Below are 6,559 nucleotides of genomic sequence, written 5' to 3'. Positions count from 1 at the left end.
CCATTTTGTAAAGGACTACAGGATAAATCTTAAATGTGTCATAAAGTTTATTTATACAGTAAGCTTTACTGTTCCCATATGTCTAAAGTAGTCAGTTGAGGGAGACATTAGCACTTCCGTTATTTGATGTATTTCTAAATCTAATTTCAACAGAAATTGATTGTTTTGTGAAGTTAAATTCTGACAAACATAATTTGAATATTGCATATTCATACCAGACCTAATCTGGATTTCATATTTGAAGTTCTTTCTTAACAACAATTTCTTTGTTTTTCTCCGAGTTTTCTCTTGTTCATATTAGTATGTCAAATGCATGAAGAATAGCTTAAAAATATTTGAGTGGAATTATTCATTAGTAAATATTTCTTTTCACCAGAAATGAAGTAAATGCAGAATGGACTTCCTATTTGACTGCAATAATGTATGTTAGGAGAAATTCAAAGTAAGGTACCTTTTCTATAGTATGTTTATCTTAATTACCAAGATGTAATATTTTAAAACTGTACAAAAGTGTATATAAAGGCCAGTTAGTATTAAAAACCTATACAGGTGTTAAAAATTATACACTCAATCAATATCAAATACTTTTGAGGCTCTTGCTGTAATGGAAGAATTACTATAACCTTGTAAGTCTGCTGATTATATTTGTCTTAGTAGGCTCACTTTTATATAAAACCTAAACTAAGTAGCAGCCTCTGAAAGTTGCTACAACTCTGTAAGATAGTCTTGAAACAATATAATATGTATTTCTTACAGAATTCCTCGTTTCAAGAAAACAACTTTTCAGTGGTCTTCACTGTATATATTTCCAAGCAATTTATTACTGTTTTTTAAAGTCTCATGGAAAGAATTGAATGATGCAAATTAGTGGGTTTGAAACTTGTTTCATGGAAAAGCTCATTGTCTCCTCTGGAAGTTAAAGCTATTGTAAAAATACAATTATAAAATACTGTATGGACTGTAAGATGATTTCACATGAGTAGTTAAAGGTCATTGATCTGTAAATCTTGTTTTTAAGTATTGAAAATTATAGTTATGTTGAATTAGGTTGAATAAATATTTTTTACACTCCTTAGTGTACTTTGTCAGTTGAACAAAAACTTCTGAAGGGAAAGTGTTTTGTTTTATTGCATACCTAAATATTTATATAATTAATTTTGAGTTGATGGACTTCATCTTTGTGATGAAGAAAGAATTACTTTAAGACTCAAGTCTGACATCACTTTTTTTTTCCTTCTCTGTAGTGATGAATACATGATACAGGGGAATGTGTTTCTTAAACATTTAAAGCAAAAGAACTGTTGCAATATGGGCAACTTCCAGTAACACACAACTGTGGGGAAGTGACAGCGTATCCTTGGGCTGGCCGATGTGCAGCGTTGATTTGGGCAATAGATGAATCCCTCCTCATCAAGAAAGATAATACTGGCTGAAGGAATTGTATTTTTCACTGATAGCCAATTTATGTCCCATTGCTTTCAGGACAGGGACTATGAAATGTTGTCTGGCATTTCTCAGTACACCCTTACAAGTAACGTGGTTTCTCCTTGACTGCCATTACATCGACATAAGGGCACAAATTACTGCACTGTGATTGGGTAATACACAGAAGATGCTTCTCCCCTTCTCTCTAAGACAGACAAATCCAGATAGGCTTTATCAATTAATTTCAAGGCTTACTCAAGAACTTGGGTGACACAACTCACTCTCCAGAAGGGCAGCTCCCAGTACACGTGCACAGAGAAGTATTGCTGTGAGTGAAAAGTGTGCTCTGCACAGGGGGATGAACTTCCCATTGGGCCATGGCTCCTAGGCCTTCAGAAGGTTTGAAAACCTGTGGCCTCTTTTTCCATTCTTGCCAGTTGCTTGTTCACATGCTCTGGATATTTTATTGCTTTTGCTCTGCTGAATATTGTGAGCATAAAGCAGTTATTTCTGGGTGCTGTACTGAGTTGTTGAGTAGAAAAATTCCATTCCAGAACCACTAAAAGCAAACATGAGACATGACTTGAAACTGCCTCAACCAAACAACTCAGCAGCACCTGTCAAAACATATCGTGCAGGCATCTCATTTAATGCTGGATGACTACGCCATGGAAAAGGAATTGACTAAGCAGTGGTCCTCCAGAGGAAGTACTGTGCTTTTAAAATAAAAAATAAAAGCAATTCCTGGCTTCAGACCACTCTGTGATAGAGCATGCACAGCTTGATGTTTGGGGTGTTCAGTGTTTTTCAATTGCTCCTCTGCTCTTACTACAAGTCAGTAACACTTGGCTGCAGTTTAATGGGAGCTGATAAAGGAACACACTGCTCTGAGTATTTACTGCAGGTTTAAGGATGTTTTGTCAGCTTTTGTCATTTCTCTGACATGAATCACTACAAGAAGCTACCTCTGAAAAAGCCTCCCCTTCCTAATTTTCTAAATACTTCTCATGCACACAAGATAGAATGTATAAGAATAGAATTTAAAACATTTTTAGTTTGATGAAAAGCAAGAATGATTTTTGGGGTTTTTCTCTGCAGCAAAATGGTGGCTGGTTCAGAACTGTTTGACTAACTTGATGGAAGAAGGTCTCTATCACATTACCTCTCTTGCACAGTTCTAGGTTAACCTTGATAATTCCCTTGGGTAGTTCAGAGTTTGTTACTAATCATAGTTTGCTTCATTTCTGTTGCTTTATTCTGTTTCAAACAAGACCACAGTGCAGGAGGAAAGTCCTGCTTATCCAATATGTTTGTACTTCAGGTTCAGGGCCTTTGTGTATTTTATTTTATTAATCCAAGACAGATGCTGGTTAAGTATAGATAAAATATTACAATAACTGCCTCTGGATCCAGAGCACTGCACTACCTCTATGGAATCCAAGGTACATGATGAAAGGCATTTGGGGTAGGGTGGATGTGTGTAGGAATAAAAACAGAAATAGAAGAAAATGCCATTTTGACACACAGAATCTGAGACGTAGACCCAATTCCTTTAGCATGAAGCTATGAAAGGCTAGTGGGATTTCTTGTAACCAAAGACAAGAGCAATTCTTTTGGAATTGCTGAGAGGAGCATAGAAAATTGGTGGTGACCTATAAAAATATTTCAGTTTGAATTGCATTAAACAAAGATTTCAGGTTTTAAATTTTTTTGGTACCTTTTAAATGCAAAACAGTTGTTACTGTGTTCTTGTGTTGGTTTCTTTTGAAAAAGCAAATGGCATCTTCTAACAGCAGGATTCTCTACCTCAGCATGTTTTTAAATTTCAAGGTACTGTGAAAAAGAAAGTGCTTTCCACTTAGCATAAATTCTGTACTGGAGAATATAACTGACCTTCCCCATTACCAAGCCCCAAGTGTGTCCTACTGCAGACACAGAATTGTGCTATGGATTTATGCTACACAGCACCTTACTTATAATTAGGCTGCTTTTCTCATCTCATTTCAAAGATTAATTAAAATGCAGATAAAATTAAAGAGTAAATTCACAAGTGATTTCCAAAGTATGGCTGCTTCCATTTCTTTTTTCAGCTTTAGACCCTTTTTTAACGCAGATTTTTTATTTTCCTTTCTAAAGGGGCACAAAAGTGCTAAGACTCATTACATCCATTTATTTTTATTTTTTTTGAAGTACAGGTACAACATTTTCATAGGGGTACTGTATGCCAAATGACAGAAAACCTATGTGTATTTCCTGAGCCTTGAGGCCAGAAGCTCTCTGGCTAGAGTCAGAGTAAGTGACCATAGATAGTCTATAACATTCCCCAGCATTTCAGTTCTCACTGAGCTAAATGACACACACTGTGTGTTGAAATCCCTTTATGTAACACTGAAGAGTAGAATTATTAGCAGCCCACAGAAATATTTTGCCCTAATCTACAGATTAGGACCAAGAAAAACTAAACCAGCTTTACTAATAGCATCTGGGGAAACATTTTAGTGCTGATTCCAGCAGCAGATGATGGAAGTTGCCCCACATGTCAGGGAAATAATTTTGTCTCTTCAAAAATCTGAGCAGCACGGGCGTCAGTCTTGAGTCCATGCCTTGCAAGGATCATGTGGCTTGTTGTGCTGAGCTCTCTGTGCCTTGGTCTTTTCAACCATGTACCAAGATGGGAATAAACCTCTGCCTTACAGATAATGGAACTACAGAATATTCTTAGAAAAGGAAACAAGAGTGCCAAAGCCTCCCAAAACTCTGTAAGTTGCATATAATAACTTATGTTACTGGCTTCTTATTTCAAAATGATGGCCCAGTCCTTTTTTATTGCATCTGGCATTCAGATGTTACATAAGGAACTATTTGCAAACCTCCAGCTGACAAGCAGAAGGTGTCTTTCATGGTTATCTTCTTTTTCCTTGTTACCACATTAATTAACTCCCATAAACCTCCCTTAGACTGTCTCATTATTGAGGAGTACATCCATTTATGGCATCCACATACGAAGAGCTTTAAAAAAAGTAATAAAAAAATCATGCTGTATAATAAGCTGGACACCTTCAAAAGCCTGTTAGACTGTCAGATTTAGGAACCTCATTACAGGGTAATCAGCTGCATCTGGATAGTCCTCACGAGCAAATTAACAAAGCTTTTTAAAAAGTAGTGCTTACGATGAATTCATCCCTTTTGGCAGCTGCATAATCATCATCTGGGAAGTAATGTAATCCTTTCCTTGCACCTTGTGAATGGCCTCCACTGAGCCAATGTTAAAACACATTGGCAGACCTATGAACAAGACCAGGAGAAATGGAGGATTTCTGCATCAGCCATGATGTGCAGCTTGGAGGGTGATTTTTAGTTTTGGGTTGGTGCTTTTCTGTTTTTAAAACAACAAGGCTTTTCATATTGCACACCCCAGGAGAGGCACAAAAGGCATAAGCAAGCTGAATTGATCAGCATGTGGCAGTTCTGCTCCAGTCAAAAAGCAAATAAATATGCTGAAATGTAACAAGGGTAAGTCAAATATACACCACAATTACATGGCTCATGGTAGGCAGACTCCAGAAGTGTATTTTTGCATTGTCACATGTCTTGGATTCTAAAAGCAAATTCTTTTCTTATGATTGCATTTTTGAGATGTAATTAGATGCCTTCAAAATATGCTTTTTTTTCTGTAACAACCCTTTTTTGAAAGTCGAGTATCTTTTTTTACTAATTGACTTATGAAGGAACAGAATAGTATTGCCATCAAAATACAGTAACAACACTTGATGTTCCCTGTCCATTAGGTAAGGAAGCAGAGGGAGAGACTGTACAAAGAAATTAAATTCTAATACTTATTAACAGGTGAATTTGGTGCTGCCTTGAGTACTGCAATTTTGTCTTTTAAAATCTATTTGCATTTTAAAAAATTAACACTTAATCAGTATTAGATAAACCACGACCCCCGTGCTCACACACACACACAAACCGTGCCTTTTTGTTCAAAACTGATGCCAAACCAAAAGTGAGACCCAGAATGAGAGCCAGGTACCTTGGCCATGCTGCCCTTGCAGTTCTGCTCTCTTCACCTTTTTGGGTCCCACTGGCTGGAGGGAGCAGCACTGCTGCACAGCAGGAGCTTGGGAAGAACCACTTGGGACAAAATCTGCAGGTGACTCAAGTGTAGGAGGTGATTGCTACAGGCAGTGACTGCAGGGCCACTTCTAGCTGCACAATCTGGTCTTTCAGTCCCAGAAGTCCTACAAATGCCCTCTTCCATCTACAGAAACAAAGCAACCACCTGTCAACATAAGCTCTCAATTAGAGGACTGGGATTCCTCCTGCACCTCTGACAAATCGATCACAGCTGGATGTTGTTGCAGATAAAATTTCAGCAGGTTTAAGGTGCAGTTACACAGCTCAGGAATGATGTCTCCTGGACAAGCAGATGCACAAACAGTAATTGTGACTGTATGAGCCATGGATGGATATGCCACCTGATGCTTCAAATCCTACTGCACCTTGCCCATTGCTACTTTCCACATGATTGCTGGATGCTGTTGGGAGTCTTTGGGGTGAGACCCTGACCCTTTGGGCTCAGTTTCCTGGCCAGGAAGCAGCTGCAGTGCCCAGCAGTGCCCCTGTCCTGCAGCCAGACTGCCCAGCAGTCAGAGGCACCAAGGGCACAGGGAGCTGTACTGGGAGAGCAGAACTGAAATGCAAACAGCTGAGCTGGCTGGAACTTGCTTTGAATGGGGCTAGGACTGATCTGACCTATGGAACAAACTTCATGTTTAAAAAATCCTCTAGTGGTGCATTATAAGGCTCTGACACCAATGCAGACAGACCACAGTACAACTTCACAGAAGCCAGGTTGGCCTCAGAGGGTGCAGAGTAACAAAAGATGGAAATGAGAGCGTTGTGGCAGAATTCTGGGACTGTAACAACTGCTTGGAAAAAAGAGATTCGGATTTCATCTAATATCTAGAACAAGATTATCCCTCCTTATCACAGCAATGTAAGCCTAGAGCAGATGCTGGAATTCGGAATACTGCACCAGCTGAAAGCAGATCTAGGTCCCCAGCAGGTAAAATGCTGGATTTGCCAGCACTGTTTTCTTTTTCTGGCTTCTGCTGCTCCTGCCAGTAGCTGC

Source organism: Ammospiza caudacuta, chromosome 9, assembly GCF_027887145.1.
Source record: "Ammospiza caudacuta isolate bAmmCau1 chromosome 9, bAmmCau1.pri, whole genome shotgun sequence".
Lineage (NCBI taxonomy): Eukaryota > Metazoa > Chordata > Aves > Passeriformes > Passerellidae > Ammospiza > Ammospiza caudacuta.
Note: the sequence above shows the minus strand (reverse complement) of the source record.